Consider the following 21,737-nt stretch of genomic DNA (forward strand, 5'->3'; position numbering starts at 1 on the left):
TCCTAGATTAAGTGACAAGTTTTTACTAATATTCACACATTTTGTATATACTTTTGGAGGTAAGAAAAGTAGGTGAATGTTAGAGGGATATTTTGCTGCTTCTATAAATATAGTTTTAGAATGAAAATCAACTGTCCATTCTTTATTTTGTTAAAGTTGAAGTAAAATCATTATTCCATTGACATGTTTTTCTTGACATACTCACAATGGTTAATGAAAAGATTAATGAAATAATATACACATTTCATCAGAGGAAAAAAAAATTATATTTTGGAAAGTGGTTAAATGGTTTATTTCTTTCCTTTTCTTTTTCACTGATTTTTTTTTTTTTAACACTGAACCAAAACGCTTTTGCTCTGGTTGACACAAGTCAAATCGTTGGCTTTATTATTAATGTCTTCAAAAGAAGTGCCAAACTTTGATAACAATGTTCCAACTGTGTGTGTATGTATAAAGCAGTTCTTTCTTTCAGACTGTTCAGGATTTTCAAGGCACAACATGCTACATTTTTATATTTTCTACCACTCAAACAGGTTAAAAGTTCAAAGTTTATGTTATAAAGATAAAATAATTTATCATTCCTAGGCATTGTGCAACCACACTTCAGGTAAGAATGTTCTTTTGGGATTTTTTAAATAATAGAAAGCTAATGGAAAGATGCAGTTATGTAAATAATGTACTCTGATAGTGTATGCATTTTTGAATGCATACACAATTATCAGTAAACTATATGTATGTTAATTTTTTTTCTTTTTTAGCAGTGCAGTAATCCACTTAGAACCAGGATTAAAAAGAATATATATATTGTAATTAAAATTAAACAACTGTTATAAACTTTGTTTATTATTTTTGTTTTTATCTTTAAAGGTGGACAGCTTACTTTCCCTCATAGAAATATTTCTCCTCTTGTTGATTCCACATTGTTTTAACTGATCTCTCTTCTTCCTGGGTGGAAAGCTACAAAACCTTCTGTGCTTTCGTGGCTAGTAAGTGTGTCCACATGACAATTCTAGCCAGGAGAATGAAAGCAAAATTGAAATGTGCCACTATTCAGATTGCCCCCATTAAACTCTCCACAATTCTCTACCATGCTGATGAAGGAGACTTTTTACAGCAGAAAACAGATTGCATGTTTAAACTAACATAGCTTGAGTAAGATAAAATAAATGAACTCTTTACAAAGAAGTGGTCAGGAGGTAAGTCACGGGATAGTACATTATTCCAGGATCACAACTTAGTTACCTTGATGACACTTTCATATCTAAAGACTGCCAAGAAGAAAGGAGCTACCAGAATTTGTAGGAAAGGAGCTACCAGAATTTGTAGGAAAGGCCATCTACCAGGATCCGATCCATGCCTTCACTAGAGGGAGACAACCTCCTGAGACACCACACAAGTCCAAGGGAATGAATATTCTGACCTCACTTCCCTGCTTCTCTAATTTCTTGCTGGTGTTCCCCACTGGCTTTTTAAGCCCAATGGCAATCCAGAAGACAAAGAAATGATAAGTTTGCTAGAGCTGCTCAAACAAAGCACCACAAACTGGGTAGCTTATGAATGAAATTTATTGTCTCATAGTGCTGAAGGCTAGAAGTTCAAGATTAAGGTGTTGGCAGAGTTGGTTCCTTATGAGGGTGTGTTCTAGATTTCTCTGTTTGATTTGAACATGACCATCTTCTCTATGTGTCTTCACATTATCTCCCATTATGCCTGTGTCTCTTTGTGTTCTAAATTCCCCTTGTAAAATCTTTTTTTCTAATTTCCCCTTTTCATAGACATACTAGTCATAGTAGATTAGGGTCCACCCTAGTGAGTTTGTTTTAACTTGAATGCCTCTTCAAGGACTGTTTCCAAAGAAAGTCACATTCTGAGATAACATAGGTTAGGGCGGTGGACCCCTGAACACCATGGGTTTGAACTGTGCAGGTTCACTTAAACCAGATATTTTCTATCTAATGTTTCCAAATGTCTGGAGGATGAATACATGGATTCAGGATACATATACAGAGGGCATAACGATAAAATTGTACTCTAAATTATACTCCAATTTTTGACTGCATGGGGCTAGTACCTGCTGGCACCCTGTGTTGCTCAAGGGTCAAATTGTAATAATCTAACTGTACATACAATTTAGGAGGACACAATTCAACACAAGTGATCCCATTAATATAATCAACACAGGTCAATTTCAAAGGACCAGAGCAGAGAGGAAAAGTGGTAAAGTAGTTTGGAAAGGCATAGACATTTAGTCTACTGTGTACTGTAGCTTAGCATGACCTATTAAGGAAAATGAACAATTCTTCCATGATGTTATCTACTCTGTTACTTAAACATTCTCCATTGGTTTCTACTGCATACGATATAGTTCACAGTTCTTACTGTGGCATTTGATGACCTCTACAACCTGATTATGATTACATTTGCAGATCTTATCCTAACTCTTTCTTACCTAAATGATCTCAAATTATATATTATCTCCTTCTTCTCTTCCCTTGATACCACTACTTACTTCAGGAAAAACATTCTATTATCATATAACAGAATGGTGTGGCAGACTATTTTATCCAGTTCTGTATCACTTTTTCTCCAGTTCCATGTCACTTGAGAAAATATTTTTCAATATGTGGGTTTCACTGATACATATCAAGCTTCTTCAATTTCATTTACTATTCACAAAACCACAACACTTTGAAAACTCATCATAATTTATGGCATACCCACAGTTGTCCATAAAGAGTAGTCGGTAAAAGGTGATCTTATGGGTAACTGAAGATGTTTTTATTTGGTTTTATACAATTCTTAGCATGGGAACTACCTCTCTCCAAACAAATGTTAAAAACTAACAACTATGCACGAAACAACTCTACGAGAAATAATAGAGTTTATGCAATTTACTTAAAAAATCATGATGTAAACTAAGCACTTAAGATTAAGAGAGCAAATAAAAGTTTTTTTTTTTAATGTAGGAATGTACCTTTAATTGCAAAGTACTTTTTGCAACTTTAATGTCCCCTAATTGAGGAAATCAGAGAGTCTAATTTATTTCTATCTTTGGATTCCAAATATCATTCCTTTTCAAGATCTAAGGTAGATGTTAAGCAGTATGTTGACTGAGGAAAATCATGTAATATATACTAAATATAAGCTCAGCCTATATAACATCTAATTATAGTATAGATGACATAATAATTTAATAAATGTAATAATGTTTATAATTAGTAACTTGAAATATTAATAATGTCATTTAAATAGAGGCATAATTATTAAAACATACCAGCAGGCATGAATGAAGCTCAATATGACCCTTAAATTTCTGTTTTTCAGAGAATACATGCCTACGAATTCAAGCTGTCTGCACCCATCATATTCAAGAGGAGAGTAACAAATGAACACCTATTTATGTTTGTTTTCCTTTTTTAATACTCTATGTGTTATTTTCCAGCAGACTAACATCACTCCTTTTCACTTTCCATTTCATTTAAAGATGAGCAACAACCACAACTAATTTACCATGAAAAGTACATTTCATCTGATTTAAGCACTCCATTTATTATTTATTTCCCTTTTTGCTTTTGTTAAATTTAGCAATCACACATTTGTTTTTTAAAGAACCATGCTACCCTGCAGGACATTTTGTCTTTCCTTGTTCTGAAAAATAATGAGCTCAGTTACTTTTTCATCAGGGATGTTTATTTCACCCTTTCTGAGAAAGTCCATTTTCATGTGTTTATTACAACCTTGCAGCTTTTTTCCCCCTCACAATTCTCTAAGAGCATGTGAAGGACACTTCTCCAATATTCATATCCAAGGGTTATTTCATCATTTAAAAGGAGCAAGATGAAAAAATATAGAGTTGGGAGGGAAATGTATTTACCTTTACTTTAAAGAGTATGTCAGTGGTCAAAAAAAAAAAAATATTGTTACAGCATTTTTGGGTTGTGTTAAACTTAAAATTGTATTGTTTTTTCCTGATTACTTTAGGAGTAATTTTTAAGGATGTAGAAAGGTAAAATTAACAGTCACACTCTTGTTTTTTATAGATGATTATCTTAGAAAAAAAAGAATGTTTACATTCATTTTTGATTACCTTAAATAAAATAAGGAAATGTTCCTGACTTTAGATAACTTAGACTTTAGATAACTTAAATCAAGTTTAGATAACTTGATTTAGATATGTTAAACATTTTTTGATGAAAATAAAAAGCAATAGTGTATTTAAAAATTAGAAAATAAAAGCCATAGTCATGTAGCATAAAGAAAAACTTCTTTTGTCGTGTTTAACATCCTAAAGATTGTCTGGTGATCACTGGCTGAGGATAATGTAAAGTATATATATGCCTGAAATTTTTTTTTTTTTTTTATGGGACCCTTGCCGGCAGCGGGGGAACGAACTGGAGCTGCAGAGGCTGCGGGTAGCCTCGCAACCCAGCGCTCAACTGCAGGCAGCCTCACAACCCAGAGCTCAACCGCTGCGCCTCCAGGGGAGGACCGCTTGAAATTTTTTAAATGCTTTACATTTAGTGTTCCTTTTAAAGAAGAGTTTTATACTGCAATTTTTAAACAGAGTTGGTGTGTTTAGAGAAAAAAACATTATCAGGTTAGGAGAATGAAGATCTGGGTTCTAATCTTGCTTTCCGAAAATTGTAGATGATAATTAGAACTGTTCATGGAAACAAATTCATACAAGTCATAAAATTACAACTGACACATAACTGGTCAATAAACTGTAACTATACTACCATTTTCTTGTTTATATTTTCAATCCCTTTTTAACTGACCATCTTCATCTGGTGCAACCCCTGTCTCTCCCATTAATTCTCATCTGTCTCTTTGCTTTCTTGTGGGGTCGATCTGTGTCTTTTGTGACTTGATTCTTACTGCTTCACCAATGCTCCTGCACTTACTTTCTTCTGCAAATACACCTGCTTTCCCTCCAGATGATGGTAGTCTCTGTCCAGGGTAATTATTACGTTGACTACGATAGCATTTCCAAAGTACATTGCCCCTGAGATTAGTTAATTAAGAGGTTAAAATGCTAAAGGAAAAAATGTTAAAGAGTCCTGTGCCCATATTTTCAGTTAAGCAAAGAAAATGAAACTTTATTAAATAACATCTCAGAGGCCTTGAAAAGTTCACTTTGCATAGACAGAAAGTTATATTTGAGGGCCTCCCTGGTGGCTTAAGGGGTTAAGTCACAGCGCCTTGAAGCTGTTCACAGCCACTGCAAGCACAAATTCGATCCCCCAGCTGGCCAGGGAGCAACCCACATGGCGCAGCTGGCCTCTCCTGACTCGCCCGCTGCTCCTCTCAGCAGTGTACTTTGGTCAATCTGCCTGTTCTGTTCCTCACTCTGTCTCTGGTGAATCCTCTCACCCCCCACACCTCTGGCCTGTACCCCAGCTCTTGTATGCATAAATAAAAGAAATCTTTACAAAAAATAAAAAAAAGTTACATTTGATATAGTTTTTCCTCAAGTTTACAATGGCTTGGGTTGACTAGTTTTCGATCAATTTTCTCTGAGAACCTAAATTCCAAATAATAGAATTTAGGTAACTACAGCTTAAGGAGGCTGGAATTTCCTTAAGGCCACTCCTTTAATTTTGTTTCCAGGCTCTATTTGGCCTTTATCCTTCTTCTTTATTTGCTTTACATAGAAAATTATTCTTCACATTAATTAATTTTTAAAGGTAAGGTAACATTGGGGTGCCCTCACTAGGTACCGACACAGTAGTGCCACCACCCCCAAATCACCTATAGTTCACCACTATAGTCCATTGTGCTTCCTTCCCTCTTTATTCTTAATAACTACCTACATTCAGAACCAAATAATTTACCTTAGCATAGATACTGGCAAAGGTGATATGTGTTGAAAAGTGTTAGAAAAGAGAGGAGGCCAGTCCTGGTTTCTCCCTTTCCCCTTTTACCTACCCCTTTTCAGAGCCTGGGATGAAGAGAGCACACATGGGGGCCCCTCATAAAACCACACAACTAGGCACCCAGGAAGCAGAGATAAGTGGAATCAGAGAAAGCTGGTAACAGTAAACAATTCCAGCAGACCTGCCCCCAGCTAAGCAAGTCCATCAGACCCTCCGGCAGAAGAGACCCCCACCGTACAACAAAAATTCCAGCAGTAGACTAACCCTACAAAGACCCACGCTCCCATTTTGGGGCATGACTCTTGGCCTGCCCTTATGGACCTTCAATAAAGTAAGGATTCCCTTACGGACTTTCAATAAAGCCCACTTTTGTCTGATACTCTTGGTCTCCTTTATTTTCTAACAAAAAGTATCAATTAAAAAAAAAACAGGTGGAAGGATGTAAAGCATGTACTATAAAGACATTTCATGTACATAAAAATTGTACCTTACTAAATACCAAAAAAAGAAAATTTAAAAAAAAAATGTCATTTTCACTCATCGGATTGCAAAAGTATATTTGATTCTGGTGCAAGTTTGGGGACAGAGACACATTCAAATACAGCTTTGGGGAATATAATAATGCATGCTAAGCATTCTAAACTGATTTTAAAATAAAACCTTAAGTTTTCTTCTTTATGATTTTGTAGTTGTTCCAAATTTTCTACAGCAAATATATTCTCTTTGTTTATGAAAATAAATATCAGTCTGTCTTTTATGACATTAATAAATAAAAATAATATGATGTAGGCCTCCATAGTGGCACAAGGGGTTAAGTCTCAGCACAATGAAACTATTGGCAGTCACTGTAGCATGAGTTAGATCCCAGGTCAGGAAGCTAACCACATGGCGCAGCAGACCTCTTCTGACTCACCCGCTGCTCCCCTCAGCAGTGTATTTCAGTCAATCTGCCTGTTCTGTTCCGCACTCTGTCTCCGGTGAATCCTCTCACGCCCCACACCTCTGGCCTATACCCAGTTCTTGGATGCATAAATAAAATAAACTTCAAAAAAAATAATATGATGCTTTCATGGCTGCTTTGTAAATCTGCTTATGTAAGTTTGTTGATAATATAATACTTGTAACATCCTTTTCCCACCACTATAACACACATAGAAAAGACAGAATGACTTGATAAACATTAATTCACATACAAGTGCATATGAATACAAATCAGGCTAATCGCCACTTTAAAATGACAAGAACAATATCTAGAGGAATAGCCTTTGCTACTTACAGAGGTTAAATAAAAAACAAATAAAAGTATCTTACCTTGTAAACAATGCATACTTTTGTCCATCATTCACTTTAATTGTAGTGTTAATGCTTTTCAACATTGCTTCACCAGCACAGAAAAAGTGGTACTGTGGGAAAAAAAGTTTTTCCTTAAACAGCTTTTCAATATCAAATCAACAAATTTGTATAGAATTTTACAATTTACTAATAATTTTTATATTCTTTAGATATACAAGATGTCTGAAACATAAAGAGAGGTGAGAGCTCAAGATAAACAACTATAAGTGCTAAAATTAAGACACATAAATGCATAGGCATTATATTCTTATATATCCACACACACTTATAAACGTGTGTATACACACATATACACACATACATATGCTCTTCTGCTTTCTTTTCCAGTAATCTGGAGTCCCTGGTTAAATATGTCAGTATGTTATGCAAGCAGATAAGCACTACTATTGACAAGTTTTCTTAAATACTAGCACTTGAACATTGCAAACACCACTGAATACAATCTAGAGGCCGATGCCAATGTCACAGAAGAGAAACTTAAAGATTATGAAAGTGAGCCATTCGTTTTAAGCTTTTTGAGGCTTGTCATGGCCATTTGTAGGACTTTGCTTATTGAGCCAATTGAGTTGTGGCTTAAAAAATGGATGAAGTATGTCTACCAGGAATGCTTGACTAGGTACATTGGGAATTCCATTAATTGACTATAGTGGCCTTTCAATCTTTTCAAAAGTATATGCCTGAACATTTATTGATTATATCACAACTATTCTTTCCTAGAAAGGGGATTTATAGTCTTTATTATATTTGAAAGAGATCTTTAAGCTGCATATAGGTTAAAGAAAAACAGTTGCAAAGTATTTCTTAACTCTTATATATCTAGCTATTTTAGTTTTAGTTGATATGTCAAAATCTTCCCACATTTAGTACTAAGGTTAATATAATGCCATATATTTTATTTTTTTTAAAGATTTATTTATTTATTTATTTACACAAGAACCAGGGTACAGACCAGATGTGCGGGATGGGGCGGGGGGGGCTGGTGGCAGTGAGAGGATTCACCAGAGACAGAGCGGGGAGGAAAAGAACAGGCAGACTTACGAAATAAACTGCTAAGGGGAGCAGCAGGTGTGACAGGAGAGGTCTGCCGTGCCATGTGGGACCCTCGCAGGCTGACTGGGATCAAAGTCACGCTACAGAGACTGCAGAGAGCCTCACAGTGCGGCGCTCAACTGCCTGCGCCGCCAGGGGAGGCCCTGCCATATATTTTAATTTGTTATGATATTTAGCTATTGCAAAAGTTTCCCTCCCTTTATAAAATTATCTCTTCAAATTTACTTTAAGAATTAAATAGCATCGAGGTGTTTTCACAAACTGCATTTATGTGCAGTTTGCAGAATAATCAGTTGTATAACATGATGACACATTCTTCTCAAATCATGTGTAACAAAGTAAAAGTCAGGGTTTTTTTTACTGAATTCTTATGCTGTGTCCAGTATGCAATGAATATGACCAGAGAATACATTTAATATTTTGACAACATAGATAACAATTTAGTTGCTTCCTATATATAACATGTGAAAACCTATGTTATTAGTTAAGATAGTAATTGAGCTGAAATGATAATGTACTGACCAAGAATGTGTCTGTTTGTGGGTTATGTAGAGACAGTGTCCTTAATATATTCAAATATAGCAGCTAAGTTTCCTTAGATACTATTATGTTTTATTAATTCTCTATTATATTCAACTCTGTCTTGTTTAACATATGCAAAGTATGTAATGAGCAATACTACTAATTTTACTTGATTTTTCTTTTATTATTATTATAAATAGTTCTTTTATGACATATATAAACAACTGTTTATTGGATTATTACTCTATACCATGCATTTTAAAAGTATTTAAAAATGTCAACTGACTGCTTCCTTACAAAAGCAAAGGAACAAACAAACAAACAAACAAAAAAAAAAACCAAAAAAAAATCTATGCAGTAGGTACTACTCTTTTACTAACTCCATTATCCAGAGGTGGAAACTGAGGTGAAATGATTTGCCCATAGTCAAGTATGTTTGGTGATTTGTAACACAGCTGATAAGGGATGGGGCCTGCTATTTGAATTGCAGCAATGGGCCTATCTACCTCTTTGTTAATATGAAAAGGAAATTAAATAGTTTAAAAAATTTTGATACGTTAACCTTTCCCCAAAACTTAACATTTTTTAGAAAACATTTTACCAACAAGTTTGTATTTCCAGAATTTGAATAGGTCTTAATTAGTATGATCATCCTAAAAGTTCAACCATAAATATGTCATTTTGTGAAAATTGTAATGTAAATGTATTCCCCATCTGATTATACTTTTAAAATAGATGAAGAAATTGGAACACATCTTGCAAATCACAGTAGAACAAGGAAAATCTTAAAATCATAAAGATAGAACAATGCTGAGATTCCCCTTAGATCATATTTAAGAAGCAGTGATGTAATGTGGAAAGAACATGGATTCTGGATATACAACAGAATAAAAATTCCTGATCTACCGTACTTCTAAGAGTTTAAAGAGCATGTGTAATACAGTCAAACTTTGAGAATGTCAATTGATCCATACAAAATATGTGACACGCAGAGAGAAAATACCTACCCTCACATATGATTATTCACATGTGTCAGACAACTTTTTATGTATTTATATGTCTTTACTCACTGCATTAGAGTTACTTCACAAAGTTTATTATTTTGCTGGATTATTTCAGCAAACTATTCCAGATTCCATGAACTTAATACATTTTCTTAAGATAGAGCCTTGCACATAATTGCAATTCAAAAAACATTAGTAAATATCTATATAAGAAATTAAACACCTTTATAGTTTTATAATTTATAGTTTTATAATTCCTAAATGCCTTGGTTCAACCTACTATACATTTTTTTAATCCATTTGAAAGTGAGAGAAATGACCGCTAGATTTTGTAATCCATTATTTCATCAAATGTTTTCTCTCACAATTGTTACCAGTCTCTGGTAATTCTGTTAGGAGCTTTCCATAGTGGGGAGAGAAACTAGCTGAATTAGGTACTCAGTTATGGCATTTGAGTCAGCAGTAGAAAACTCTGCTGAGGGGAAACATTCTGAATGTCAGCAATGCTCAATAGCTTGTGTGCGTTATAATTTCTGATATTGGTCTTTATATTTTTTATGCTTGCCATAAGACTAATGGAAATTTCTGTTGTTAGATAAAGTCATAGATGTTGTAGTGCTGGGATCAGCAAACTTTTTCTTTAATGGCGAGAATAATGTTTGATGATTCATTATAGCATTCTATTCACTACATAATTCTATTTTTGTGCTTTAGTTTCATCTGTTATAACTATTATTTTCTGTATTTATTTGAAGCAATATGAGAAAAATAAAATGTGTTTTATTTACCACAATTCTCAGAAATTGGCAAAGTTTGGTGATAGACAAATGTTCAATTAGTAACTGAACAAACACATGAATAAATAAAACAACACTGATACTACTACTCCGCTGCTACTTCTGATAGATGAAATATGTCAGATATTATACTAAATTATGTATACACATATATATGTTATATTGCTTACAAAAGCTGGGCACTTAAAGAAAATCAAAGTAGTACAACATGGCTCAATTGTGAGGTATATCAGTGAAATTCACATCATATTTAAATCACTTCATAAAAGAAATTGTAACACAACAAAAACACAACAAAACAAAACAAAATCAAACAGACAATTATAAACCAGAGATATCCAGCAGGGGAAGGGGAGGGAGAGGGATAGGAAGGAGGGAGGGAGCAGCACAGGGGATTGTGATGATGGTGCACCGGTGAACTGGTGGAGGAAATTCTATGGGGACTTACACCTCAGGAAACAAAAAAAAGCAAACATTGTTTAAAAAGGAACTGTGATGTAAAATATAAATAAATTAATAAATAAAAGAAACAAAATTTCGTGTTTTATAACTGTAATCTTGGACTTTTAAAAGAAGATTGTTATAAAGACTATTACACGACAAATAGGTGATCTCAAACTTTTCTATCTCAGAATCTCTTTGGAATTTTAAGAATTGAGATCCCCAAAAGGTTTTTGTTTACCTTTTTTATGTCTGTCAATAATTAAAAAATTAAAAAATACTCTAATGTTTAAGACACAAAAACACGTGACCACACATTACACAGGTGATCAGAAGGATGCCATCCTCATGGCATTGAATCTCTGGAAAAGTCCACTGTACACTGATGAGAATGAGTAAGATAGGCAAATAACATCTGAGCATTATTATAGCTTTGTCCCTTAAGGAACATCTGAAAAATCTTGGGGTTCCACAGGGACTCCCAAATCACATGGTTCCTTACGTGTCTATAAAAATAGTAGCAATTACCTTCATTGGGAAAATAGAAAAATGGTTTTACATAGAAATTAGGGAAAAACTGAAAAAGAGAATGAAAGATATTAAAAAAGAAGATAGGGGCCTCCCTGGTGGCACAAGGGTTAAGATGCAGCCTATGAAGCTGTCCGCAGCCACTGCAGCAGTGTTCAATTCCCGGCCAGCCAGGGAGCAACCCACATGGCACAGCAGACCTCTCCTGACTTGCCCCCGCTGCTCCCTTCAGCAGTGTACTTTGGCCAATCTGGCTGATCTGTTCCCCACTCTGTCTCTGGTGAATCCTCTCAACTTCCCCCACACCTCTGGCCTGTACCCCAGCTCTTGTGTGCATAAATGAAAAATCTTTTTTAAAAAAAAGATAGCGAATGTTATTCAAATATAAATTATTTTCATAATATTGAATAGGAAAATGTTATAAAGATAGAATATACAACCTGGTGGTGAGTGTAAAGACATAATTAGAATTTACATTTTATTTTGATAATTACTAAAATGGAGAATCATAACAACTACTTTAAATTTTCTTTAAGTTAATTTAATAACTTACCTTTAAAGTGCCATTTTCAATAAATATTTGAATTAAAAATTATCTGCTAAATTTGAGTCTTGATTGATATAGAGCGGAAGTCCACAGGAGCTGGAAGTCTGAAATTTTAGGGAGATGTTATTTTATTGACTTAAATACACATTCTGAAATTCTAGATAGGAATTACATAACAAGCACAACTGAAATCTGTGGAGGCAGAAAGAAAATATGATTGAAGTTGGAACTGAATGTTCGAAAGTTGGCTTTCACATGATTAATTTTAGCATAATCCTTTCTGAAATGACTCATCTCTGACTCTCCTGCTTGTCTTCATTCCTGCACTCATTTCCTTTTGGTTTTGTCATAATTTTATGTATTAGGGAGTTTCATCATCAACTATCATTGGAAGGCAAGGACATCTACATTATTAATGTTTTACAGTACTAGATTTTGTTACAGGTAAACAGGAAAAGGAAAATTTTCTAAAGATGTCCTTACTCACTGCTAATTTGCTGGGTGGCTTTTGGAGGGTGATAGAGATTACTGGGAAGCAAAGGAATTTTTCCACTGTACTAACACTCTGTCATTTGGGCTTCTTAACAAAGATTTATCTCTTGTTCTTTGTTTTTCTTTTGCCTTCTGAATGACTATATATTTAATTGGTCCTAATCTTTCAATAAATTTGGAGATACTGCACAAAATCTTTGATATTAAAATTTCTTAGCTTTATAAATGATTAATGTGAAACCAAATTAAATTATTTGTCTAAGTTACTTGATTCCTTTATAATATTAAAAGTTATGTATGCGTAATTTGATTGTTTGATTGTTTGTTGTTGGTTGATGATATTCCTTTAACAATGCATTTGAGTATCTCTGTTTTTCTCACTTCCTTCTGTTCTTTCTGAGACACGCATACATGCACAAATTCCCTCTCCTTTTGTTATTTGTACTGATATTATTATGATCCCAATGGATTAATAACATATTTCTGAAAACAGTATAAATACACAAACTGGAATAAGCCAATCTCCAACACTCTGGGCTTTCCCCAGAGTCTCTGAAGCCTTCTCCAGATTTTGGCAACTGTCACCAAAGGCTCTGTCCAGAGACACAGCACTTCCTTCCACTGAAAGCTGCGCCACCAGGGAAGGTCTCTGCAGCACTGGTTTCCAGAACCTAATCTTAGTGGTTTATATCCCTCCACCTCTATGTGCTCATATAGTTGTAAACTGCATTCCCTCTTCTATCACCCCAATAAGATCTTTCTGATCACATGAAATATTGTCTTGAGTCATAAGTGAAAAGTGTCCTCTCCTGCGGGAGTGAGTCAGCACTTCTGATATATGAACCTCATACTCCACCTTTAAAACTTCTAAATTGTTTAGTCTTCCAGAAATCATTCATGAAACTGGGTTTTAGCTGCTAACCATCATAAGACAACACTCTTATTAAAATATCTACTTTAAAACTTTACAGAGTTTATATTTTATGTGCACTTTTTCTTATTTTAAATTTTCCCTAAAGCTTTAGAAATACTCATTGTATTAAATATTCAAACTGGCAAAAAACATTGTGCCTCAAAGATTTTTTTCCCTTTTAGCTAGAAATAAGAAGGTTGAAAATATAGCTAGAAAATACTTGTGCTTTGCAGACATTAAAACGTGTTATTTTTCTTTAAATCAAGGAATTCATTTATAAAGGTGACTGAAAGATTGAAAATATTAACAATCACTTTCAATTTTGACATTCTAATTGCTTTATTTGTTATGTGATCTAGACGGGTATTTTCTTCCTTGTAGAATTTTAATGATGATGTTTAGTTTGATGATGTCAAAGACAAAGTACAATAGAATTTCATACAACATTAAATGATTGGAAAAGACTTCAACTATTATTTGGATTGGAGAAAAATATCCATTTGATATGTGAAGGAAGATAAAATATTTTCAGATAGACTAACATTACAGTGACTATACCCAACACTAGTAAAAAAAAAATTATATAGATATAAATGTTTTAGAAATAAATATACACATAAACATATATTTAAAATTTAATGTTCAGAAAGAATAACATTTCATTAAGATTTGTATTTTTATGGATAAAATTTAAACAAATTAAGCATTTTTGTCATCATGTGGCTAATAATCTGTATACAAAGCGCATATATACAAAATTATAAGCCACAAAATGTTATCAGTGATATATGTTTGGTTTATTCTATCCCAAGTGTCTATTTTTCTTAAATATATATTTGCTTTTGTTTAACTTACCTTGGGAAATTATATGTTATGTTTGGATTAAAAAAAAACAGGAACCATTTTGCACAGAATATTTACCATATTTGTCATATTTTCTATTCAAATGAATGAATACAGGATTCATTCCTTAGCAAAAATCTTAATAAATAAAAAAGAATTGCAATAGGAAGAATAGATTAGGGAAGAAGGATAAGTGAGCAGAATATTTCTAGAAATGATAGGCTAGAATAAAATAATAATGCCATATATTTTTTGTTAAAGCACAAATTCCCATCTTTCAGTTTTAATTTTTCTAATTGGAGAATCTTTATCTGATTTATATGCCCTCATATACCGCTAAGTGAGTTTGGATATTTTTGGTATAGATAACCAGAAAGCCCAACTTAAATAGCTTCAGCAATGAAGAAATTTAGTAGCTTAAATAAAAGACAGTTCAAGAAATGGTGGGCTTCCAGATGGATGTTTATACATGGAAAATCTCACCTGACTTCTTAAGAAAGACTCAGATACACTGTTTCTCTCCATTTTGTTATTCCCAAGGTTAGCTTGGAAAATATAGCTCAGTTTCCTATATTTTTCAAAAGAAGGAAGAACATTCCCAAGTTAGGATGAAACTTTCACAGACATTTACTGGTTAGAACTGATCACCATTGTTCACCCTCCATTGGAGATGAAGATGGAATCAGCTCCCAAAGAGACCTGTGGGTGATCAGAATAAATAAAATAGGAATTCAATTGAATTCAATTCAATACAATTTCAATATTTCCCCAGATTCATGCCCAATTTTTGAACTAATATCTGACTGTCAGATGCTAAGAATCAAAGAGCTCAATTACATATTCAAACCAGAATCCTTTTGACATATAGTTCTTTTTTAATTTCCATTGCATTCTAATCCATAGTCAGTCCTATTATATAGGGGTAAAGGAAACTTTAAGTTGTTTTTAGAGAAACACAAATAAGAGTTTTCAACAGAAGAGTAATAGAATAAATATTTAGCAGATATTAATAATAGAAATTCTGAGACATAAATACATATGTAGATATTTAAATTAGAGCATACAAAATAAAGCAAATGTGTAATTCAGTTCCTTGATAATTTATAAGTGATACTCCAACATGACATTTTCCCTTCATAAAGTTAGAAAAATTAAAGGAATTTTAGTGTGACACTTTTTTTTTTTTTTTGGTTAGCAGATCATAAAATATTAAATCGATTTTGAATAAGTCTTTTCATAGTCAGTGTTCTACATATAAATTACATGTGAAAGCTGGAATCTTATGAGAAAATAATTGAATGCCAGGCTTTTCTACAAAATCGACAATTTAATAATGACTCTTTAATGACTGGATAGTTTAAGTAATGGACAAGTATTACTTAGCTCTATTTCTAGTAGATTATTGTCAGTAACAGTATAATCATGGAAAGAAAGAGTGTGCATTCCTCTCTGGAGTATGTCACTTGCTAAATGTGAAGAAGTATTTCAGAAGTAAAATGTAAAATGATGCTCTATTTATCACAGGTGTCCTGGAAGTAATATGTAGAAAATAATAGTAGACAATTGTGATGTGTATGTACACAAAACTTTTTGTTAGAGGAAGTTTTTTTTTTTAAAGATTTATTTATTTATACATACAAGAACTGGGATACAGGCCAGAGGTGTGGGGGTTGAGAGGATTCACCAGAGACAGAGTGGGGAACAAAACAGGCAGACTGACTGAAATACATTGCTGAGGGGAGCAGCAGCAAGAGAGGAGAGGTCTGCTGTGCCATGTGGGTAGCTCCCTGGCAAGCCGGGGATCAAACTCGTGCTGTAGAGGCTGTGGATAGCTTCACAGTGCTGTGCTTAACCCCTTGCACCACCAGGGAGGCCACTGTTAGAGGAAGTATTAATCTGAGAAAAGACTATATGTATAGCACAAATATAATTCATATAGAAAGGTTTACTAGACATTTTATAACTATAGTAAAGGTAGGTAAAATATAAGCAAACTTTGTGGCTTTTTGTAATGTAAGTAATTAACAAACAAGTATTAATGCACAAATTCTATGAATTGGTTGTCTTAATTTGTGTCATTCCTAAGAGGATCTTCAATTTTATCATTAAAAATACTCTCGTAACATTTTTATTTCCACATTCTAAAAATTGTGCTTAATTCACCTTAAAATCCAGCTTTACATAATACAATTAAATTTGTCTCGGGCCAACCCGCTGGTGCAGGGGGTTGAGCACAGCGCTGTGAAGCTGTCCGCAGCCTCTGCAGTGCGGGTTCAATTCCTGGCTGTCCAGAGGGATTCCCACATGGCGTGGCAGATCTCTCCTGTCTCGCCCGCTGCTCCCCTCAGCAGTGTATTTTAATCCATCTGCCTTCTCGGCTCCCTGCTCTGTCTCTAGTAAATCCTGTCACCCTCCTGTGCCTCTGGCCTGTACCCCAGCTCTTGTATAAAAATAAATAAATCCTTAAAAAATAAATAACTAAATAAATGTGTCTCACTACAAATAAATCAGGATAAAGAAAAAAAAAATAGCATTATCCAGTTTACTGTGTGCTAGCTTTTGGTAAGCAGTTTCAAATGTTTCTTAAAATGCTAATTTTTTTTTTTCCGGTCAATTCAAAGATCTATGCTTCATATCTAAAAAGATCTATGCCATATGAAAACTTTTTAGGTATGAAGCATATTTCAATATGAAGAAATATATATTTATTTCATGGATTTTCACAGATTGATTAGTCCATGGACTTTAAGTCAATGGTATAATTTATAGAGCAGGTATTAAATGTATAATGCAAAGCAAAAGAAGTTTACAAAATGATTCATAATGAAAATAAATGCCATTTTATGATTATTGGGAACTCTTTGGAGTAACCAAAGGAAATGTATGGTAAATATGATTTATTTATATAAATATAAATAATATAGTAAATGAATAATAAATTCGTAGATATAAATATTTTGCATGTGATTTTAAAGAAAATGGAGAGGGCTGCCCTGGTGGCACAGGCAGTTGATCGCAGCACTGTGAAACTGTGCTCAGCCTCTGCAGCACCGGTTTGATCCCAGCTGGCCAGCAGGTGAGGGTCCCACATGGCGCAGCAGACCTCTCCTGTCATGCCTGCTGCTCCCTTCAGCAGTGTATTTCAGTCAGTCTGCCTGTCTGTTCCCTGCTCTGTCTCGGGTAAATCCTCTCACCCTCCTGTGCATCTGGCCTGTACCTCCCCACCCCGTTCTTGTATAAATAAATAAATAAACAAACAAACAAATAAATATTTAAAAAAAGAAAATGGAGAACTAGTCAAATAGTTGAATAATTTTGTCTTGAATGCAATTAACAATCTTTTTGAAAGGAAACACAACACCTATATCACAATATTTTCCTTTCACCTGAAAATGGAATTATATTATCAAGGAAAATTCATTTAGTAGCTACTTCTAAGGAAAAGAAGACTCTTTTAATGTACAAGTCAAAGCATGCTTCTCTCTTGCTAAAAAGCATTTGTTGCTTCCATTGCCTTTGACAGAACTGCTTACTATTACTCTGTATGTATAATCTCTCCAACCCTTTCTCTTTTTGTCTTTTAATGTAGGGTACCAATTATTCTGTGATTATTTACAGAACAGTCATTCTTTCTATTCACCCCCAGATCTCTCATGTCCCTCTCCATATGTGTCTGCATCTGGAATCATCTTATTCCACTGTATAAGATTGTCAACAACAACCAATCAAACATTCACTTACTAGTATTGCATTATGATAAGACTTGAGATTGGTTGGATCAAGTTCTATATACTGTTTTTCAGGATTTTGTGTAGTATTTGCCCTATGCCTTTTGTCATAAATATCAGATTCATTTACATCTACAAACATCCTATTAAGTTACATAAAGACTTTTATTAGGAATTGACAATGTAAGTAATTTATATCTTTGTGATACCTTGTCTTCCTCTTCAAGCACATGGTTTAAGTTGCCATTCTACTAAGGCTTCTACAACATTTTAAACACAGTTTTTCTTTATAAAAGTCAAGCAGAGGGACTCCCCGGTGGCGCAGCTGTTCAGTGCTGGGTTGCAAAGCTGCTCGCCGCCTCTGCAGCGCCAGTTTAATGCCCGGCTGCCGGGAGAGGGTCCCACATGGAGCACAGACCTCTCCTGCCGCCCGCTGCTCCCCTCAGCAGTGTACTTCGTCAGTCTGCCTGTTCTGCTCTCCGCTCTGGCTCTGGTGAATTCTCTCACCCTCCCGTGCTTCTGACTGTACCCAGTGCTTATATAAATAAATAAATAAATCTTTAAAAAAAAAAAAAAAGTCAAGCAGATATGTTCTTAAGTTAACTTTTAGAAAACTTCAGAGTATGTTGCTATTTAAACTTTTTTAAATTAAATATTTAACTCACTATGTTGGTATATTTAAATGCAACTCACTCTTGTATGTTGAACAAACTTGTGAAACTTCATATTTTTAATGATACTATATTATCTCAAATAATGAGATTTTTTTTCTTTCATTTTTGCTTCTAATTCTTAAATATTACAAACTTATTACATTGCCTAAGATCAACATAAAAAACAATAAGCAGAAGTAATGGTAATGAGAGTCTTTTCCTTGTTTTGATTATGCAGGGAAGCTATTACACTTTAACTTAAGAAATTTTCCTTTTATTCTTAATTTGCTACAACTTTTAGCAAAAGTGAGTTAATAAGTATATAGATTTCATATGTAGAATTTCATGAGTAGTCTATTTGCAGCTATGCTAGGAATTGAAATTGTTTTTGTAATTTAATTTTCCATGGTGCATTTCTGATTTTCTTTTCTTTCTTTCTTTTTTTTCAACATTTTGAAAGGCCAGTTTCATTAGCAAAAGGAGAGAAAAAAAGAGAAACACCTGCAGAGTCAGAGGTGGGCAGGAGAGCCACGCTTTCCTGATTTCCATACTAAAATTTTACTTAGCTTTATTAAATTGGGATATATAAATTTCCTTTTCTAATATCTAGAAATGTTTCTGAGTACTTTTACCCACTTCCATATCAAATTATAAAATTGTGAATTGTAAAACATCTTAAAATAACTACAAAAGATTTCACTTAATGTGCTGATTAGGAATCAGAATGTTAGAGTAGAAAAGGAAATAACTTGCAGGGATATTTAGTTTTAACTTATCACTTAATCCGTGTTACCTTAGAAAAGTCATTTCACATCTATATTCCATGTTTTTACCTATAAAATTAAGTGGCATCTACTACAAACTTTAATTCATGACAGATCTAATTTTAGTTAGGAGTCCTAGGTTTAATTATATATTTAATCACTAAAAATTGTGGGATGCTGGATAAATCTATAACTTCCTTGAGCCTCTGTTTTTCATCAAAACAATGGCACAAACGAGGTTGTTTTGTTATAATACATGTAGGATTGCCAGATGAAGAATTCGTTTCTGGGCCTCCCCGGTGGCGCAGTGGTTGAGCGCTGGGTTGCGAAGCTGCCCGCAGCCTCTGCAGCGCCAGTTCGATCCCCGGCTGCTCCCCAGCCACCGGAGGAGGGTCCCACATGGTGCACAGACCTCTCCTGCCTGCCGCCCGCTGCTCCCCTAGCTCAGTCTGCCTGTTCTGCTCCGCTCTGGCTCTGGAGAATTTGGAGAATTCTCTCACCCTCCCGTGCGCTTCTGACTGTACCCAGTGCTTGCATAAATAAATAAATCTTAAAAAAAAAAAAAAGAATTTGCTCCTGTTTGTATTTTAAGAAAGAAATCTCTTTAAGTAAAACAGAAAGGTTCCAAAGATAAATACTGGATGGTGTCCCTTATATGTAGTGAAATCAAACTAAGGACCAGATAATGATAAGATTAAAAAATAACCCTAGAAAGGTGTCTATAGAACTGAAGCATCCAGAGTGGGGAGGGGGAGAGGGGTGAAAAAACAGAGGAAGGATGCAGGACTATGGGTGAGTGGACTATGGGTGAGTTTTCTATTTTCAAAATAATTTTTTCAAAATAATATCATTGTTCATTTTTGTACAGTGCTTGATTTCTCTCCTCAGGTGTAATCCCCATAAAATTCCCATCACCACATTCCCGTGACTGTCACCATAGATTCTTGTGCTCTTCCCCATTTCAGTTTTTAGGACACATATTTTAGAAGCAGACTCTTTTGATTCCAGGGAAATTATTTAGAGCACACACTACTGAATAAAATAACTGAATTGTCTTTACCTTTAAAAACAAAGAAATAAAATTTCATTCTTGAAAGCTATATATTTTATATAATTTAAACTATAAAACATCTGTAAATGAATAGATGACTACTCAAACATTTAAAAATAATGATTTGCTTATAACAAACCTTTAAAATGTGTCCATTAATCCTCAAATCTACAATGATTGCTCAATATTTTTATTGGTCTTGGTATTAGAATAACAACTTCCATTAACAATTTTATTGAGCACTAATTTTATATTATAACTCAAATTATAGCCTTTTGATTCTAAAGTTGCTAAAGATACAGATGTATTCATTTAATTTTAGTGATACAAAGCATAGAGAACAAATTACAATGAAATGGGAAATAAAATATAAGATTTTCTTTGGGAAAATATCATGTAAGGTTTGAAGCGTCTTGTCATCTGGACGCCCTTGTACATCTCAGTGGGCTCAGTGGGCATGCAGGATAACCTGACAAATTAAGGTTAAAAATTAGTCTGTTTTCATTCAAGGACTGCTGGCTATGTCAGCACATAGATAATTTGGTGAAAAATGTATCAAGTCTAAAACATTGAACTAGTAGGATTTTTACTCCACTTTTCACTCTTATTTCCAGTTACCTAGTGTTGGCATTTCCTGAGGCTTTTGTAGATTCTGTGTTATAAATCTCTATGTTTCTCAACTTTTCCCACTGCCAATTTTAGTTTCCAAATTCTCAGTTCAGCTTAGTCAGTTAACACTTGTCAATAGTTTTTTGCTTCCAAAATTTTAAGTCTGTTTCTTCTCTGCCATTTTTTGTCCTAGTGAGTTTCTAACTTTTAAAAATTACTTTGGTCATTATTTGTGGGGTTTTGAGAAGAAGCACCAGTAAATTTATGTGATCAATTGATCATCTTTAAATGAAACACTAATGTTTGTTCATCTACAACTTTCTGTCCAAAAGGCTGCAGGATTTTAAATTCTCCACTTTAGTTTTCTGTATACATTCAAAATATGTATGGATTCTGCTTCACCTGTCAGGATTAGATTACTGCTCTGATATTTGATTTGTTACAAGTATAAGTTTATCAGGAGATTCTAGGCTTGTTCAGTATGCTAATCTTCTATGAAGCAGTCTACATCAGGACACATTTTATTACTTTATATCATTATCTATAAATATTATTTAAAATATTAC

The sequence above is a fragment of the Talpa occidentalis genome, unplaced genomic scaffold (assembly GCF_014898055.3).
Source record: "Talpa occidentalis isolate TD23 unplaced genomic scaffold, MPIMG_talOcc4v2.1 talOcc4.2, whole genome shotgun sequence".
Classification (NCBI taxonomy): domain Eukaryota; kingdom Metazoa; phylum Chordata; class Mammalia; order Eulipotyphla; family Talpidae; genus Talpa; species Talpa occidentalis.